The sequence below is a fragment of the Rhinolophus sinicus genome, linkage group LG02 (genome assembly GCF_036562045.2).
Source record: "Rhinolophus sinicus isolate RSC01 linkage group LG02, ASM3656204v1, whole genome shotgun sequence".
Taxonomy (NCBI): Eukaryota; Metazoa; Chordata; class Mammalia; order Chiroptera; family Rhinolophidae; genus Rhinolophus; species Rhinolophus sinicus.
The window spans coordinates 176,053,291-176,074,418 of NC_133752.1; the positions used below are offsets into that span (position 1 = coordinate 176,053,291).

General features: G+C 39.9%; 1 protein-coding gene across 17 annotated transcripts in view; it reads right to left on the reverse strand.

Moving 5' to 3' along the window:
- RIMKLB (ribosomal modification protein rimK like family member B) overlaps nt 1–13,283 on the reverse strand; it is a 44,297-nt gene extending 31,014 nt beyond the window's left edge. For 6 of the 17 annotated variants that reach the window (XM_074326062.1, XM_074326061.1, XM_074326063.1 and 3 more), the window contains exon 1: nt 12,737–13,277. The gene's annotated coding sequence lies outside the window, so the exon portion shown is untranslated. Of the gene's footprint in view, nt 1–2,373; nt 2,504–10,434; nt 11,240–12,736 lie in introns of all 17 variants that reach the window. The other 11 variants (XM_074326058.1, XM_019713511.2, XM_074326069.1 and 8 more) reach the window with 11 other exon arrangements.
- Nucleotides 13,284–21,128: the final 7,845 nt, after the last annotated feature.

A 21,128-nucleotide genomic window follows, 5' to 3' on the forward strand; every position in this document is an offset into this window, starting at 1 on the left:
GGTGTGAGCTACGGTTGAGAGACGGTGTGTTTTAAAGTGTTCAGTAAATCATCCTCCATCATGACAACATTGTTTCTGATATACGGCAATTTCTGTCAAATAAAAACATTATGGTGTGTCCTCATCCACTTTATTCACCAGATGCAACTTCTGGCTCTTCCCCAAAGTCAAAATGATTCAGGACATTGAGGCATCCATGACAGCGCAACTAAAGACACTCACGAAAGAGGACTTCCAAAACTGCTTCAGAAAGTGGCAAGAATGATGGGATAAGTAAATTCGAAGGGGGAGTATTTTGAGGATTAACGGCAATGTGTCTTTTACTGTAATAAATTTTTATTTAAACATTCACCGTATTGTTCGACCACGCCTTGTATATTGTCTAGAAATATACTTTACTCTGATCATATACTTTCGACAAATTTATTCCCTCCCCAAAAATGCAAATCCTTGATATAAAATAAATGAGACTGCAATCATCAACAGTATGTCCCCATAGCTCTCCCTTTACTACAAACCCCAACCACGTCTATTCATGTTATGTTTTCTATTCAATTTTCTTACCTTATTTTGTTATATGTATATTTTATTATAAACATATTTATGGGTATGTAAAAAGAGAAAATAGCACAGCACCTATATTACTGGATGAGCATCAACACTGAAGTCATTTACACAGCAACTTTAATCAAAATAAGTAATTTGAGAATGTTGAAAAAAACTTTAAATAACCAAAATAAATGTCAAAGTCCATTTACTAAAATTTGTTTATTTCCGTCAGGACAACATGTGCTTATTCAGTGTTTTCATTCTTTTTTTAAATAGATTTTAACAAAATAAACACAGCTTGTTCACTAGAATGCAAAAAAAGGACTTTTTTTTTTTTTTACAAATAGTTTTGCTTCTCAGAGTTTTATATTATAAGACAACAGTCAAAAATCGCTTCCCTGAGAAGAAGCGAAGTTGTAAGTTTTATTAACAAACGTTAACAGGTTATTTCAACAAAAAACTAGTTTTTGCTTTCAAAACTAAAATTTCTGGTATTATTCCAGATAACTTGGCAAACATAGAAGGAAAAGACAAGTGCAAGAACTAGAGGAAGCAGTGGTCATACAGATGGATGGCTTCCAGCGTCACAGCAGCTGGTACTGGTCCCTAATGCACCATTCGCTCCCTCCCCAGGGTCTCAGCCAGAAGAGCCTGCTCCACAGATGCACACGGTGGTTAAGACCAGAACATCATGGGACAAAGGAACTACTACACACACACCCGGAACCTTGGCCTGCCATGCCTGCCCCACCCATGCCCTCAAAGGCATCAGTCACTGGAAAGCAGGGAAGAAATGTGGGAGATGTGCGAGAGAGGAGCTTGTAGCTGTGGAAAAGCAAGAGGGAGAAGCTCTCAGCTGTGGTGATGCATCAGGCTGAGACCCAAGTAACCAGCAGAGGGGATGTCTTGTGCCCAGAACCTCCTGGCCCTCTTTGCCCTTGTTCCACAGCTGTGGTCAAGAACACGTACACTTGAACCCTAGGCTAGATATATGGTAATAACTGAACTTATTCTTACACACTAGGAAGATAGGACGTGGCCCTTATAAGGCTTCCCAGCCTACTAGGAAGGGTCTCACTCAGAAGGAAAAACTCCAAAAAAGAAAAGTCACACCGAGTACCTAATGTAGAGATCTCGTTTCCCCAGAGGAAAACTGTAAAAATGCCCTTAAAATATTTATATTGGGTAGTTTTTGAAACAGTGTCCTTGACCACCAATACTCTAATCTAAATGCCTCCCTGACTCTAAGTTCTTGAACATCGTCTGTTCACCAATACGATTGAATTTCACTGTATGAAAAACTGTATTGCATGAATACAGCAGTTCCCAACAGAAATCAGGATGGGATGTTAAGCCACTGGCAACTGGGAAGCACGAACATTCTGCCAATACTGATATGTCGGCTCTCGGAAAAAGCACAGGCCTCACCGGCAACCCAATATGGTGTTTCCAGTGATTCTATAACCAAACAATAAAAGCACTCCAGGACTGCAGTCTCACAGTCGTGCAGCAACTCCTGACAGATAATGCACGTGAGCGTCTCCATCACATCTGGCTTCACAGCTGCATAAAGTTTGGGTGTTTCTACACTGGTATGTAACAAACAACTGCATGTTCAGATTGGGCTCCCCCATCTCCTTTCCTTCTCTTTTTATAATGGGCTCCAAATTCTCTTGATCCTGGGGTTCTAACAAAGAAAATGGCATCCCCTCTCTGGGAGAGTGGAAGCAAAGCTACAGATACCATCATTTGCCCTAAATGGACCACATCCTTTCAGAAGGGATGCCTGCACCCTAGGATTTGGAACTGGAGAAATGCTCTCACCTTGTAAAAGAAGACTCTATGAAAGATGTAGAGGCTGTATTGAAGATCTGACATTAGTGTCAAGCTGTGGTTTCTCAAAGCCCACCTAAGTGGCAGGTAACTTGGCAGGCTGTAGGGGTCATCAGCACACCTAGAATTGAGGTATCTTTAGTCATGAGGAATACATTTTCTTTATCAGCCTCAAAAGATCGTTAATGTCTTGTTTTTCATGTAAAGATTCATAGAGGTATGCCACATTGTGTTCCAACTCGTTATTCCTACTATACACCAAGTAGATGACATCCCCAGTTTGTAAAGGGCACATTTGATTCTAACAACCTTCAGCTTGTTAATTATAGTTCCATTAGTGCTGATATCAAGTGACACCTGTCAAGATTTTTTTATCCACTATATTTTACAGTGATCTCCAGAGACCAGTTTATTGCCAGGGAATGAAAGGGCACTCTCTCCACTCAATGACCCACTCGTTTCCACAGGAGGACGAGCAGCTGGCCATCCTCAGTGCCCAGGGCTGATGTTGTGGTGGCTGCTCACATTTTTAAGGCTGATCCACTGGGAATCACATCTAACCATACCCATGAAGACTCTCTAATCCCAAAGGCAGAGGCTCCACATCACCTGCCATTTCCACCCCCCATCCTCACCCCCATGGCCTGGTTACGAACACCTTCCAGTGGGGCCGGGAGGGGACCAGCAGGTTGGCACCTTCTCTGATGGCCTCCTCCTTCCCTAACTATTATTTTAAAACATCTACTTTTCTATTTTTCCTACCATTAAAATCAAGGAAAAAGAAAGAACAAAAAAGCTTGTTAAGAAGTCAAAAGCGTAACAGTAAATTTACAAACCAGGAGCCCAAAAGTACACCAAATAAATCACTGTCCTGAGTCTTTAAAAAAAAAAAAGTTCAAATTATATTCATTATTTTAAAAGACAGAAAAAAGTCCCCTGTAAAATAAAGTGGTTCCTTTTTTTCCTCTGCCATTTAAAGGAGTAGGTTTGGTTACCCAATAAGATATCTGTAAGAGTTTAGTCTCCAACAGTGTAAGACAAATATGGCATTTGTAAATGTCCATATATATATACACTAGAGCACAATATTTCTCCTCTTAGAATGTAAACTCTGATAAACTAATTTCCATCCTCCATTTCTTTATTTCCCCAGAGTATCAAAGGAAAACAATGTTATGCATAAATATCAGATACCAAATAAATACTACTGGTAAACTACTAAAGTAGCTTTTTTGAAATAAAGAGAAATTCAGAGAGAATTTACTTTTATATTAGAGATAGCTTTCTCATGCAAACTTCTGGATAGGAACACCATTAAAAAAAGTCACTGTCATAAATAAAGTGAATCATTTATTTTTCTTATGAGGCCCCTCCCCAGTAGTAATTATTCTGGTAGGAAAAAAGCAAAATCACAATCTACCATTGGAAGATATTAACATACCACTTACTATTAGGAAAATTCTTTAATCCAGGTAAGAATAACATATGAAATCAGAATCAAAAGACTGAAAAAGAATAAAGGTTAGGAAATAAAAAAATGAATACTAATATAAAAACTAAAATTTACTACATCTGACAATTACTACAGATGTGCTTTCAATGATATCATTCTGTCTTATATGTGAAATACAGAAGTTGTATCAGATTTATAAATATGTGTATCTTGAATTGTAGTCACCCTTCCAGTCTCCTTTTCTGTGACTCTTTTTTCCTGACAGCTCTCCTATACATAACCCTCAGGGCTTCATTCTTAAGCCCTTCTCTCCTTTCCTAGAAATGTCATCCTCAGACAAGTTTCAACTATTATTACTGAAACCTGAATATTTCATTGACCTACTAAATATCTCTCTCCAACCAGGAGCTCTAAATTGAATTTCAATGTGCCTACTGGACATCCCTAACTAATGCTACCTACTACTGCCTCAGTTGAGAAATTGGAAAAATGAATTTTTATTTTTAGTCACTACAAACATGCTCCAACACCTGAATTCCCCATGTGTCAACTTAGCTAGGTAACAGTACCCAATTGTTTGGTCAAACATGTTACTAGTTTACATGTTGCTGTGAAGGTATTTTGTAAATGTGATTAACATCTATAATCAGTTGACTTTGAGTAAAGGAGATTATTGTCTATAATGTGGGAGGGCCTCATCCAATCAGTTGAAGGACTAAAGAGCAAAATGAGATTTCCCAGAGAAGAAACTCTGAATCAAGACTATAACATAGTAATCCTGCCTGAGTTTCCAAACTACTGGCCAGCCATACAGATTTAGAATTCTCCAGCACCACAATCACACTAGCCAATTCCTTAACATTAATCTATTCCCCACCCCCTCTAGTCATGTGACTTAATAATAAAATCATAACCTTTTAACACCAACTTTGTAATGCTTCAGATTTAACCAAGGATCTGTTTATCAAGGCTTTTTTCTCTCAATGAGTTATGTCTCCAATTATTTCCAACTCCCTCCAAACAAAACAAAACACAATTTGGGATATATGTGAAAATTTACCCTTTCCTGTCCTTTATCCAAAAGTCTATCAGAGGTGGATCTGAACTGCTGTTAGAAATGAGAAAAAAAATGGGAATAAGTGGTAGAGACAAACGCATTAAGAGGAAAAATGGGGAAAAGGGAGAATCATCTGCTGTTTGGCGAGAGTAGTGATTTTCATACATTTTTTAAAGATACAGAAAATAAATGGTAAGTCTAAAAACTCAGAAGTGTCTCAAAAACAACCAAATAATTGTGTTAGTCCAGTTACCCTATTACCCACTAAAAATGTTCATCAATAAATGATCACAAAAAGAATGTCCTTTTGAAACTAGGTAGTTCCTATATAATTGCATCCTTTAGCTAAGATGCCACTTAAAATAATATTGCTGTTTAGATATTCTGAGTTTATAAAATGTCATTTTCTTTACTACATTAACTTAAAGGTAGGCTGAAATGCTGTTAAAGCAAAAGCAGGAGGCTAGATATTAATCAAAACTGACTTTACCAGTGACAGAAAAGGAATGTATGACAGTCCCTAGGGTACCCTCCTTATACTCAAAAGAGTATATACCTCAAAAACGGAGCAAACACCTAATTTCCCAAAATTTACATGACATGTTTACTCTCTCCTTCTTATACCTCTTTCACCCATAACACCCCTTTTTAAAAGCTATATACATGATTATGGGTGAAAAATGAAAGGATAACCATTTTCCTAACCAAATTCAATATGGTCCTTTTATCAAAAGACTGAAGAAAAATAATAGTAAACCTTGAGTGCTTACACAGAAACAGAAAAAGCCATGAAGGTAAGGAAAGGCAACACTTTGGAATACATAGACAAGTGCCTATAATAAATTCCCCTTCTTCATATAAAGAAATATGTGCATGACAAAGGCAAAACAATGCACACAGGTAAGGTTAAACACATTCTCCATTTACAGTTCAAAAAGTACTTTCCACATATATTTTCTCATTTAATCTCATATAATTAATTATGTGAGGAACACAAGCATATATTATCCAATTTTAAAGAAATGGCCTGCCCAAGACATCACAATAGAGGCAGGATTAGGAGTCAGGTTTTCTGATCTCTTTGGACTCTTTTCTACTATACCTAGATATTAAAGGAAAGATATTAAAGGAAATTTGGATAAAGCAAATAAATTCACATTTTCAGTGAGTATATGTCCAAATACTGTGTTAGGCAGTTTTTTGTATCTTCTCATTTAATCCTCACAACCATCCCTTTGACACATTATTGTCTTTGTTTAGCAAGTAAAGCAGAGAGGTTAATTTGTCTAAATTCACACAATTAGAAAGTGGTAGAGCCCAGAGTGACTTCAAATTCCACACATTCTGTGGCAGAGATTCCCACTTGCCTCACAATATCCGTTTTCTACTTACTCCTTAGTAATAAGATATCTGACATTAAGCAGAATACAATGCCATGTAACTAAAAGACTGTATTCCCTAGGCTTTCTTGCAACTAGATGTGGTCATATAACTAAATTTTGGTGGATGAGAGCTTAGTGAAAGTACTGCACTGAACTTCCAGGAAGCATACTTAGGACATGTACTCTCCCTTGGCACTTCCTCCATCCTGCTACCTGGAATGAGGATGTTATGACTACATCTCTAACAACCATCTGGAGTGTGAGGACAGGAGTCAAGCCTAGGAAAAGCACAGCTGTATGTCAGAACTTGAATCCCTAACAATTGTGTGGTGCCATGGCCTTGCACTGCCTACTACGTCTTTTGCATGGGAAAGAAATAAAATGCTATCCTGTTTACGTCTAAGACATTTGGGGATTCTTTATTACAGACCACTAAACTTTACCTTAACAAATATACTCTATCATACTTAGCTCAAAAGCTAAAGGAAATTATTCCCTTGATATCAAGGTTTGTACATGTCAACAAGTAATGGTACTGCTTATAAGTGGGACTTTCTTCTTACACTAATAAGATAATCATTTTACATTTAACGATTTAATAACTTTTATATTCCTTTTCACAACCTCCCTGGAGAAGTATTTCCATATCCCTCCCCCCCAAATAGCAAAAATTAGTCATAACCACAGATAAACTAAGACTCTAATAAAGGAACTACTAAATACACAAAACTAAGCATTCAATTAAGTAATACATTCAATTAATATTTGAGTTTCTACAATGCACTATACTTAAAAAATACCACGGTAAACAAATAGACATAGTCCCAGCCCTCATAGAGCTAAAAATTATCTGATGTTAAAATGTCATGAGTAAGACATGATACTGAACATCTCCAATCACTAGGTAAATGAAAATCAAAACCATGAAACTACTTCACACATAGTAGTAGTAGGATGTCTACTATCCAAAAAAAACAGTGTTGGTAAGGATGTAGAGAAACTGGAAGCCTGGCAAACTGTTAGTGGGAATGTAATAAAATGGTGCAGCTGCTATAGGAGACATTATGGCGGTTTCTCAAAAAATTAAAAATACAGGGGCCGGCCCGGTGGCTCAGGCGTTTGGAGCTCCATGCTCCTAACTCCGAAGGCTACCGTTTGGATTCCCACATGGGCCAGTGGGCTTTCAACCACAAGGTGGCCAGTTCAATTCCTCAAGTCCCGCAAGGGATGGTGGGCTCCGCCCCCTGCAACTAAGATTGAACAAGGCACCTTGAGCTGAGCTGCCGCCGAGCTCAAGGATGGCTCAGTTGGTTGGAGCGCGTCCTCTCAACCACAAGGTTGCCGGTTCGACTCCCACAAGGGATGGTGGGCTGTGCCCGCAGCAACTAGCAACAGCAACTAGACCTGGAGCTGAGCTGCGCCCTCCACAACTGAGACTAAAAGGACAACTTGAAGCTGAATGGCACCCTCCACAACTAAGATTGAAAGGACAACAACTTGACTCGGAAAAAAGGCCTGGAAGTACACACTGTTCCCCAGTAAAGTCCTGTTACCCTTCCCCAATAAAATCTTAAAAAAAAAAAAATTAAAAATAGAATTACCATATGATCCAGCAATTCAATTCCACTTTTAGGTATATACCCAAAAGAACTGAAGGCAGAGTCTCAAAGAGGTATTTGTACACACATGTTCATAGCAGCATTATTCATAATAGCTAAAAGGTGGAAGCAACCCAAACGTCCACAGATAAATAAGCAAAATGTAGTATATCTATACTATTCCTTAAAAAGGAATTAAATTGTGATGCATGCTACATGATGAACCTTGAGGACATTAATTACGCTCTGGTATCTAAAGTAGTCGAATTCATAGAGACAGAAAGGAGAACAGTGGCTGCCAGGGACTGGCGGGTTAGGGGAATGGGGAGTTGTTTTTTATGTATAGAGTTTGAGTTTTGGAAGGTGAAGAGAGTTCCAGAGATGGATATGGTGATGACTGTACAACAATATGAATGTACTTAATACCACTAACCTATGTACTTAAAAATGGTTAAGATGGTAAATTTTATGTTGTATGTATTTTACCATAATGAAAGGAAAATTGGAAAAGGAAAAACAGGTCATAAGCAAATTAACATACAAATTTTTACACATTTTCAACTAAAAGGTGAGAAAAGGTGTTACTTAAATTACCTGTATCTTAGTTACTAAAATTCCCAAAATACTCTGTGGTACACAAAACCTATTAAACTCTAGAATGCAAATAAAATTTCTAATGATTTCACTTAACAGAGGAATGTTATATCAAAGTATCTTTAGAACATGGCACAAGATTTGAAAAATGATCCCGAGACACAATGCACTGTATAGCTCAAAGTTCATCTAACATGTTAAATGTTGGGCCAAATTTTCTTTGAACATTTGGATATTACTTCGAAAAAAACAGTTGGAAAGCTATTAATGTACTCCAGCGGAACACTTTATAGATATGGCTAACTGATAACACCAAAGCATCAGGGAATTCAAAGGTTGCTATTTGGGTAAACTTGCATGAATTTTCAAGATGTAGTTTTCAAGACGTATCAAAGTCTCAAATGCTGTCAAACATGGGACAGCAGAGCAGTAACAGAATTCATCTCATCTTATGTAGCAAATCCATGTTCTATTGTGGAGACCTTATTCCTAAGAAGAACATGAAGCCAAGAGCTAGTGTAAGAAGGGAGAGAAAGAGGAAGGGAGAAGGAGAAGGAGGAGGAGGAGGAGGAGGAGGAGGAGGAGGAGGAGGAGAAGGAGGAGGAGGAGGAGGAGGAGGAGGAGGAGAAGGAGGAGGAGGAGGAGGAGGAGGAGGAAGGGAGGGAGGGAGGGAGGGAGGAAAGGAGTGGGAGACAGAGGGAGAGGGAGAGGGAGAGAAGAATGTACTATAAGGAGCTGACTATATTAAAAACATTTAAGTAAGGGGTAGGTTTGGATTTCTTTTTGGTCACAAATTGATAATGTGATGCCATTTTTGAAAGAAAGGTAGTAAAAATGAATTGGGTGTATCAATGGTTACACAAATTTGTCTTGCTAATTCATCAATTCACAAATTGGTATACATTTTATATAAGAATCTAGTAGACTCCTCCAGACATTGCTGGGGGGACTGACTGACAGATGAAAAGTACAGGGGTCAATGAAATTGGACTGTAAATGCCATGAAGATAGAATCCCTGTTTTATTCTCTGCTGTTATTCCCAGTGGGCAACATAGAACCTCATATATGACATACAAAAGTCAACGGTTAGGAGTTAATTTAAGGAGTTTGCTATATTGAATCATAAGGGATCACCAAAAAAACCATAGCTATTTTCAACATTAAATACCAAACAAATGTGTATCCCATTCGATCAAAACATAGCTATCAAAAATTGGTATTTCTCATAAACAAACAACCCAACCAAGCCGAATGCTATTTTCCGTCATTATTATACAACTGATCCTGAAATAATTAGCTTTGTTAACAATTAAAGTTGGTGAGAAAAAAAAACAATTTTAGTAAGATGAGGAAAAAAGATGTAAGCAGATGGGTTCTATGCAGATCAGGCTCTAAGGGAGTAGAGCTGGCGAGCACTGTGGCTTTTGTCCTCCAAGCCAATTTTAAAAGGAAAAAAAACACTGGAAAAGAAAACATTGAAAATAACACCATGGCATTCATTACTATGAAGCCAGAAAGTCCTTCTTTTTTGTAAACCTAACACATACACAGATACATATGGCACATGACTCTGAAATACATTATGTACAGATATTTTTGTAGGTACTATATTATTTCTTAACAACCCTTAATATGACAAGCAGGAAAATTCCCAAGTAATGAAAGACAATTTCCCCAACATCTGTACCTAATCTCCTGTATTCAACCTCTCTTGAAACAACTGCACATGCCAGTACAGCTAACATTTAAAAACACTTTTTTAAATCATTCCTATCACAATCTACTAACTCAGATTTTAAAATAACTATTACAATTTCTAACGGCTCTTTTCTCATATGCTTATAACTTAATCCTACTGGCAGAGAATACTTTTTAAACTAACCTGCCATAAATTCTCTATACAAATCCACATCACTAAAGTACCCCCCCAAAACAGTTGTCAGGAAGCAACATACAATAAAACTCACCCTCCTTACTTTATGTTTGGTTTTCTCTCACTCTTCACATGTTGTTCGTGGGTCTAGAAGTTCTTCCTTCCCCATTTTCACTCAGTTTAGGTCTCTATGCCTGCTCCCCAAGGGATGATAAAAGCTACTTCCCAAAGTGTAGGACAACTCGCTCTGCTCTGTCCCTTTCTCCCAACCCCATTCCAGGGTTCATGTTGTTCAGTCTTTCAGGTCAAAGGGTGGAAACAAGTTTACAAAAATCAGTGTAGTGACTTACCCCGGTAGCAAATCCCAGGTGGATACAAATTAGGCAAAGGAAGAACTGGAAGATATTTTAAAGGATTTGGTTCATCCTGTGCCCCCAACAAACTAATGCCTGAAACTTGGTTGGTGTTCATCGATCAGAGGAAAACAGAATGTTCCCTTTAGTCTGTTTCTTCACAATATGGCTAAGAAGAGGTAGAGAATTTATAAGATTTCCCTCTGAAGAGGAAAAGGGAACTGAATGAGAAGGGGGGAAAAAGGGAGTTTCTTGATGTCACTCTCCCCTCCACCTCTAGATGCTATCAAGAGGGGCTCTAAGGAAACTTGAGAAAAAAATTTAAAAGCTATCCCCACAGAAACTAAGTGGATTTTAACTGGTAGCCAAAAGTCTAAAGGTTAGATATGCAGCTCCTTACCACCTGCAGGGGGATAGTCGGAAAGAAAAAGGTGGCTCTAGACTGAGTGGAAGATTGTATGTGACTGAAATTTGCTGTTCCCCTTCTTGGCTCTCTGTTCTCAGAATGACAGACTGCCCCCCTCCCTGACAAGCAGACTCCAGCACCTGGTAGGGGTAAGAGAAGACAAGAAAGAAAGAGAGAAAGAGAGAGAGAGAGAGAGAGAGAGAGAGAGAGAGAGAGAGAAAGAAAGAAAAAAACATCAACAGCCATATTGCCAAACTAACAACTAAATCTATGACATGAAAGAAGGAAATTAATAGCACTAACCAGGATGAAAGGAATAAACAAAAGATTACCTCAAAACAAAATAGGCCTCCTCCCCTTTGACACACTAACCAGGTAACACACAGCTAACCAATAAACAAAAAATTTAACTATGACTGTTAATTTAGACTTTTTCACTCTAAAAGATAGAAAATAAACGTTAAATCTCCATGATTGGAATTCCAGAGTATTGTATTCCAAATGAATATCTTAAACTATTTTGACAATGAATCGTTTAAAAAACAGAAAAAAAATGACCTTGAAACTACCCAATGTTGGAAAGAATTAAAATGGGATTTAAATAACATTTAAATTTTAATGGCTACAATTATTAAAATCATCCATAAATATAATAAACATGTCAAGCCCACAAAAAAATATCTACCATACTAAGCTGCCCATATACTTCCCATACAGATTTAGCATTTAACCCAACTCCACAAAGATGTGGGAACGATTTCATAATTAATGGGAAAACAGCACACTGAAAATTTACATCTAAGTTACATTCAACACAGTTAGTATAATAACTCCACTCACAGAACAGAATTAACGCCCCATCTCTATTCATAAACACAAATGGGATAAAATACTGGGATTACAAATCTGCTATCAGACATATGGATAAATTAGTAATTCTGAAATTAGCCCATATTTAGGCTTTTTTAAAGGGGAGAAGGGGAAGGTAAAAGTTGCATAAGGGTCAAATGCTTTAAAAAAAGAAAAACAAACACAGGCAATTATTTTGTCACCCCATTCTTATTCAGAGGGCTGTCAAAGGACAGAGGAATGACTGTCACACTCTAAAATTTACACGTAAGGAGGAAAACATGGAATTAAAAACATCATGACTGTAGGGAGAACACCACATCCTCCTCCCTCGGTCATACCACAGGAATTTGTCTGACGGAAGCAGGGGCAGCACAGATGACCACACTCTTGGGGACAGGTTAGCACAGCACATTCCCAGGGTTACCACACCCCCCTCACCGTTCAAAACAGGGAGACCATACTTCACGCCTGAGATCGCTGCCTCTCCAACACGGTCCTCCCAGTCACACGCACAAGGCATCATCGACCCCCTCCCAGCACACCCGACAAGTCCGCCCAGGTTCTGCGTCGCTTCCCATCGCGTCAGGCTCTGAAGCGACCCCCGGCCTTCCCAAACCTCGGGCCCCGGGTGGGCGCGCACAGCCCGGTTCACTCTGGGGACGGAGCCCCCGCTCGCCTCCGAGTCCATTCGGCCGAACCCGTCCGCTGCGGAGAGGGAGACACGGGGCGGGCGTGCCTCCACCACACTCCCGACACCGGGGGAGGGAAGCGATCGGACCGCTCACCTGGCTTGGACGGCTGCTCCCTTGCACTCGGCCAGCTGAGCCCGGCTGGGGCCTCGGAGGGAAGCGCGGGCTGGAGGTCCGAGAAGGGGGATGGGGTCGGGATGCCGGGAGCCGCCTCCCTCCTCCTCCGCCACCGCGGCTCCCGCAGCCAGGCCGGGCGCCCTCGCACACTCGCCCACTTTCTCACAGCCTCACGGTCGCTCTGGCTTGCCCTCAACCCCCACTCCCACACACACTCGTTCCCACACACCCACACCCGGACGCTCCTCGCTCCTTCACGCTCCTGCCGTCCGCGCGCGCGCGCGCGCGAGAGAGAGAGACCTCGCTCACACACAGCGCGCGCGACGCCGGCTGAGGCCGCCCCGCGCTGCCCTAGACCGAGGCGCCGCGTGCAGAGCCCCGGCGCGCGCCCCGGCCCCGCCCTCCAGGCGCGGCTGCGCGGCGTACGGAGGGGGCGGTGGCCGGCGGGGAGAGGGGCCAGGCTTGCCAGACCAACCCCGCCAAGCGGGTCTAATACCTGGGGTGGGCCACCTGGGGTGTGGGACCCGCCCTCCAGGCACCCTGTCCCCACCGGCGGCCATCGCCGGCCTCTGGGGTTGCGAAGAAGCGAAGGAGCGCGCGCACTGGGAGGGAAACGGGAGCGCGAGAGCGCTTCGAGGACGCGCTTTCCCCCACCCGCCCCAAACCGTCCTCACGGAGAAAGGGAAACGGGTGGGGGGGCGAGGTTTGTTCCCTACTCGAAACCGCGAGATTAATCCCTTCCGTTGTACACCCTCCCTGCCCTCACATTCCCTCTCGGGCAGCATTCAACCACACGTTGGACCCTGACGTGAGCCCACCAAGCCTCTAGGACGCAGTGTACGCCTCTGCCTCGCGCCCAGCCCAGCCCAGCCCATCTCCCGCTCAGCCTTTTTGATGGCATCCGAGGCAAAGATTTGGGAACAAAGATAATTAATACCTATTAAGGTCCTTATTCGTGTACGGAATATACACAATGCCTCTGTATAGTGTGAGGCAAATTTTTAAAATACGTCATATATTCTAGAAGCTTTCAAGACAGGTTTTAAAGATACAAGGTATTGTACATACCAGCTGCCACTTAAAAAACCAGTGTAAACCTTGGGCTAATTAGTATACTTTAACTTCGTTATCAGAGACTTGAAAAGATAAGAGTACATTTCAAGGTTGTTGTGAGAATGAAATGAGATTATACATTTAAGAGCGTTTTGTAAATTCTCAAACTATATTTTAAAAAGCTATAGTCCAAAAGAGCCTAAGTATATGAATATCTTCCACTAGGTTACTACTCTGTTAAATCTTTCTAGATCATATAGAATAAAACCAAAGGCAACAGATGACTGCTACGTACTTCACATGGAAGATTCATTGCCAAATAACCTCAGTCATTTATTACAGCCTGAAATCCCAGATATGAGATAAAATAATGTCCTAACCAGTTTGCCTACTTGCAGGTCACATCTCCCTTCTCAGTGGCCTCAGCCAACAAATTCTTTGCAGCACTCCTTTCCCAATCTTTTGAGACTGGTTTTTCTGCTGATTTCCCTCAGGGAACCTAGGGTGATAACTTCTGGAATGGATCAGATTTCTAATTCCACTTACCTATGTGACCTTCTGAAGAAACTTCTCTGTATTTTAACTTACTCAACTATAAAAAATTAATTATAAAATATTTTATAAAAACTAAAAATAGTTACCTACTTTCAAGGAGCATATTATAGACCAACCCTATGGTAAATAATATCTTTGAGATGAAATTGTAGTGCATCCTATGCCTGAACCAAAACACTTAAACAGATTTTTGTTCATATTCCTAAACACGTAAGAATCAATGGAGACCTTTAAAAAACTGATTAAATCAGAATATCTGGGATTGGAATCCAGTCACCAATGTTTTTTAAAAGCCCTCCAGGAAATTCTAATATACAGCCAAGCTGAAGACCAAGGTTTAGACAACAGAGATGTTAGAATAATTAACTATATATGACAGTATTGAAATGTACGTGTTACCTAGACATTTCAATTAACCAATCAGATTAGCTGGTTAGAATATTAGCTAGATTTGCAGCAAGAAACTTTTTTTTTCCCCTTCTTCCACTTATCCCTGCCCCACACTCGGGTTCAAGCCTTTGTTTCTCAGTCTAGTTGTGTAGGACACAGCTCCCTGGCCCATGCTGGTATTATGAGCCTTGCACTCCCACCAGCTGAGACAGTCAGTCGCCGGTGGCCAGTCATCAGTTGGCTGCGCACAGCAGCTCACGGCAGCTCATGGCAGTTCTCGCCGGCTGCCGGCCACTCACACTGGCTGCCGGCCACTCACGCTGGCCACTGGCCTCTCCTGGCAGCACATGGCAGCCGGAGGCAGCACATGGCAGCCGGAGGCTGCTCACCGCAGCCCAGCTCCAGCGAGAGCCGTTGTTCACAATCTTAGCTGTAGAGGGCGAAGCTCACTGGCCCATGTGGAAATTGAACCAGCGACCTCTGCATTAGGAGCGCAGGGCTCCAACCACCTGAGTCACTGGGCTGGCCCAAGAAACATTTTTAAAACTTATTGGTAGACAATATGAAGATACTAGGGGGAAGGCACATAAAAACGAGGGTTTGATGAAAACAAAATCCTCTCTAACAAAGTTGCCCAGCTCCAACCAATCCCATGAATGTCTGATTCTACTTGTGTTGCATTGGTGTATATCTACATCAGCCAGAAAAGCATAACTCACCTAGTATCTAGATTGCATATCAAGAAAAAATGTTTCAGTAGCCTATAGACTCCATCTGGTGCAAATATTTTCCTCCTGGGTTCAAGACAAGGAAACAAGCTGGCATTTGATCAGAACCTAAAGGCCTCAAAGTAGTAAAAAAGGAGAATTATAAACAAGAATGAATACAGGATTGTTATCAGTACCTAAAATTGTGTTCTTTATGGGATATCTAACATGGTTACCGTAAAATTCATGTGGCTGGAGAAAAGGTAGCAAGCGGGTGTCTTATATCAGAACCTACACTAGCAAATAAGAGAGAGTATGAACAGCTGCAGTAGATCTAGCTCACCCCACTGTTTCCTCTCTGCTAGCCGGCTAAAACCAGCCCGACAACAGTCTTCACAGTTAGAATAGCTAAACACTGATCTAGCCTGTCTCCACCCACATCCCCCTCCTTTTCCTCCACTCCATTTCTGCACATTAAACTGAGTGCCTCTCTAACTATGCTAAGAAAATGCCAATGCCAGACACAAAGAAGGATGGGGTGGGGAAAGGGAGGAAAGACTGTTGGCTGAAGCAGAGAAGGAAAGGATGTAAAGAAAAAAGACTAAGAGGAATGATGTGGGTTTTCCCCACCTTCTTTGTTTCTGGTTGTTAGTAATATTTCTTTTTCTCTACTACATAGGAATAATCTGGTATGCTTTTTAAAAATGCAGCTTTCTTGGCTGTCACCCTGACCTGAATCAGCCTGTGTATCTCCATTTTTTGAGCCAAACTCAAAGTTTATGGAATCAACCGTAAGTCTGCATTTTTAATAAGTATACCAAGTGATTCTTACATCCATGGAAGTTTGAGAATAGTGACTTAAAGAAACAAATAACCATTTATAAAATGCTCTTTATTTAAAGCACTCAACATTTATAAACTCATTTTAGCCTCAAGCATCCTTGTCAAGTTGATGTTGTTAGTCCCCTCTTACAGAAGAGAAAATTGAGGCAATAGGATAAAATCACTGGTGGCTATTTCCTAGTCTCCTGATTCCTGGTCCACTGGAGTATCCTAAAAGTATATCAATCTGGGAAGAATGGAAGAAGAGAGAATGGAATAAGTAAATGTAGAAAGGCAGTGTGTTCTCTTCTAAAGATTAGAGGGACCATCAAGTAATAAGAGGAAAAAAAAGAAAACAAGAGTCCCCCATTATACGCAGGGAAACATGACTGAATTGGTAGACATTTCAACCACAGAAATGATGATATTCAAACCACACAAGGGCTGTGTAGATCTGTCACACATCTATGTCACCAGCAGCACCTTGAATGATTAACAACGTTTACAGACTGAATGAATGAGAGAATGTTGGAAGCATCCTAATGACCTACACCACCATGATTGTCCTGGTTTGTTTTGCTGTCTTTTGCACACTGAAGAAGTTAAACTAGGGAGCATTGTTCATTAGTGTAAGTTCATTTAGTTATCTTTAGTGCTAAGAAACAGTGCAAGTTATCTGTTCTGTACAAATCTTTTACATGCCCTATTTCTTCATTTTGTTTTTAAATCATTTTATTCTCTTGGTTTTCAAAACCATATTGGTCATTGAGCTAGAATTTTTTTTTAATCATCCTTGTTTTTCCAATTTAACCTTTCTTCCATCAAATTCACCTGAATCCCCAAACCACTCTTTCCTTGATTTTTCTTCTCTCTCAGTGCCTTTCAGTTTGGGTTTTATTCTAACCGCATAGTATAAAGTCAAAGGAGACAGTAAAGAGAAAGAAAAAAAAAATGGAAAAGAAAATCTGTGTTGAGTGACACAATGGAATTACTAGGCAAATCTCTAATATATTTGTTCCAATCCTTTTTGCTTGTTCAATAATTTTTTTTGGACAACTGGGGCAGAAAACTTAGACCAAAATAGAGGATCTGTAATACTGGCTTGCTTAGTAAATAAATCGTGAATGAGGAAATTACCACAGAAATAATTGAAGCACAGATAGTGATATTTCTGTCCCCAGTCTTACAATAAACCTAATATGTCTTAGAACATACAATGTCCTCTGAGCATTTATATATATACGAATACTACCAATAACCCTACTGGGTTTGAGTCTCTCCATTTTACAAATGAGCAAACTGAGGCACAGAGAGGCAAAGTAACTTGTCCAAACTCACACAACTAGCAAGTGGTTAAACCATTATTTGAATCCAAGCAAAGTACATGCTCTTAACCACTTCTTATAATCCCTCCAAAGACTATGAAATTATTTTGTCTGCAGTTCCCCCCACTTCTTAGTATGTAAAGTTTTATTTAGATATCGATGCCTGCTGTTTTTGCTTATGTCTCCAACACCATACACAAACATTTGAAAAATAATAGTACATATATATTAGAATTTGTCGCAAATGATCTAAGAGTCCATTAACCAAGTATATCTATAAATATTCAACAAAAAATTATTACTAATATGTGTTGTTCTCCAAATATATACATAGATTCTATTTTGATTAACAAAGTACAGATCCATTTAAGTCATAAATGAATTTGCTAAACGCATAGAAGCTTTTTATCATTATGCTTTTTCTCAAAATTCAGATACTAACAATACAACTACTATCTTGAGGGAGACTGTGAAATGTTTGACATTTAAAAAAGGACCCACCATTACGTTCTTCTGTAAACCTGAAACTAATATAAAAAAAAAGGTTGAAAAATAAATAAATAAATAAATAAATAAATAAATAAGGACCCGCTGACACATTGGGACAAAAAGGGTTTAGCAGAAATTCAGGGTTTAGCAGAGAAAGCAGGTTTTAGCTCCTAATAAAGAGGACAAAAGTAGGTCAGTGTCTCCTGGCAGTCACAGCTGGTAGAGAATGATGTCACCAAGAAATGGGGTGGGGGGGCAGGGGAGGTGGAATTTAAGGTGGGGAAGTAGAGAGACACTGAGGGGGAGAACTGTGGGGCAGGAGAGGAGGAATTTACAGAGGCGGGCTTAAGGCAGCCTCTTATAGGCTGATTGCAGAAACAGCTGAAGAACAACTTCCTCCTCCCCTCTCCCTGCCTGCTTTCTCTCAGGCCTCATTCCCTACCTCTGTATCACCATCAGACCTCCTCTGCCAGATACAAAGACACCCGAGAAAGGAATGAGAAGAAAAGCCTGGAAAAAAAATTATTTTGATAACAGAATTTTAATCAAATAGGGGAAACATGGAAGTAATAACAATGGATGGAGGCAGATTAAAAAAAGTAGAAAGAAAAGGAGGAAAAGATGGCTAAATGAAACAAAAGACATTCACGAATGAAGCAAAAGTAGTATTGGAAATACAATTCTAATAATTTCTAATTACATTGAAAAACTGAAGTGATCAACAAGCTGAGAAAGACATCATAATGTTTGCATTTTGAAATCATCAAAAATATGTACTTGTGGCAACAAAGCAAAACTGGGATGCTCCCCACTAAGACTTCTCTCCTCAGCCCACATCCAAGTTCAAAGTTATGCTGCCTCTGTGTTTATCTGTCTAGATCTAGAAGAAGATCTCGTGACGAAGTTAAATCTTCATTCTAGGTATAGGGGGTCCCTATAAAATTTTGTTAGTAATCATAGTAATAACAATAACTATCCTTACAATATGGAGATAGAATATATTTCAACACCCTTGCTTTTGAAATGTCATGCACGTCACATATTATTTTAATCACCAAAAAAATAATTCTCAAATCCTTTTTAATTAATCTCTGATCAAAACTGACTGTCTTTCCATATGTCTGCTAGCTTTCCTGACCAACCATAACAACAACAATAACAAAAAACAACCGTTTTTTCTTATCTAAGAACTGTTAATGCTCCTTTCTGGATAATTGTTAAGTTTTTAAATATCCCTTGGTGTAACTAAAATATACCTGTAATATACATATCATGATAAATCATGTCTAGAAAGAAATAAGGGAGAAAAACTAGGAACTATCTCACCAAGGTAACAGAACTAGGGTACATAGTGTCTCTCTCTAGAAGAATGTTGCTTTTCTTTCCTTCCTCTCAAATTTCTCCCTTTTCTAAGGAAGGAATTTCTATTGCTTCTCTTGTTTTCTTGTTCCCCCTTTCTCCAAATCTCCTTTTTCTTTTCACTTGTTGTAATGGCCTCTCTCTTTATTTCCATCTGATGGTGCCCCCATATTTCCTTCTGATTTTGTTGTGTCTTGGCTTAGTCAGCCAGACTTCCACTAAACTTTCAGAGCTGGAATCGGAACAGTGCTTTTGGCAAAAAGTCAGTCACACATACCACACAACCACAAACAAGCACTCTGACTGCAAAATCCTTTCAACAATACATTCCCGTTTCTTGCAGTCAGCAGCTCACACAGACCCATAATCTGAAATAAGCAACACATACATTCACATACATTCTGCATGCACATGGCTTCTGCAGTCAGCTCACAAAGACACAATATCTGCAGAGAGGTCTTGCAGGCAGCATACAGACTGCATTCTCCACCCCTTTCATGAGCTCTTCCTGACTGGCTCTCCCAGCCCCTCCTCCCCTCATGCTGCCTGGCAATGACTCCCCTCCTTTTCCTGCAGTTCTTGAAGTCGTAACTGCAGTGCCATCCATCACCCTCCCAACAGATCCTCAGGCAAAGCAATTGTTTTTTGAAGCTCCCTTTTCCCCTGACTGGGAACTTGCTGTAGCCAAAGGATTGTCAGAACAGTCCTTCTGGAACAAAATAATGTAGGCTGGTCCCTAGTGCCCTAACTCGATTCTACAGATTTTAATTTTGACATGAAAGGCTCTGGGAGAAGGCAGGGAGGAAGGAAAAATAAGAGGGAAAAAAGGGGGGAGGGAGAGGGAGAGGGAGGAACAGAGGGGAGGAGAGAGAGAGAGAGAAAAGAGACTTTAGGAGGAAAGAGTGGAGAGCAGACAAGAAGAGAGGAAATGGACCAGGTGTGAAAGTAAAAGAAGAAACAAAGAAACAAAATAAAATTATGAAACATTACTTATAACAGTTTCTTGAGCTTTTTGTTACTCAATAACTTACTGAGGTGACCCTAGAAGTAGAACAGAACATTTCTAGAGAAAGTTAATAGGAAAATCAGTGATAAAAATAGCAATCTTCTGATAAGATTGTACATTTTGAAATTTCCTAAAAAGACAAAATATCTCAACTATCTGCCACAAAGAAGATTTAAACTAATTAGTATTTAGCGGTGCTTGGAGAGAAAGTACATTTCAATTTCAGTTAGAACAATAGGTGATTTGTCCCAAATATTGCAGTATTTGAGATATACTAAAATTTTATCTGTTGTTTATCTAAAATTCAAATTTATTTTGACCATCCTGTATTTTATCTGGCAATCATGTCCTCAGGGGATTCTGATACATGATCGTGTTTGAGAAATACTGGTATAAAGTAAGAAAACCTGCATTTAGTTTCAGATCACCTATTGCGAAGTGGAGATTCTCACCCCCACCATAGACATACCAATTGAAATCCCCGAATAAGAATCTTTATTTGATATACAATAGATGGTTTTGATGTGCTAAAGTTTGATGATGATGACCACTGACTTCCCCACAATTCTTCCATGGAATCCTCCCTAAATTTGCATTAAAAATTGTTAAATTAATTGAACAGGGGGCCATTAGACTGAGGTGGCTCTAATGCCATGGCAGTTATG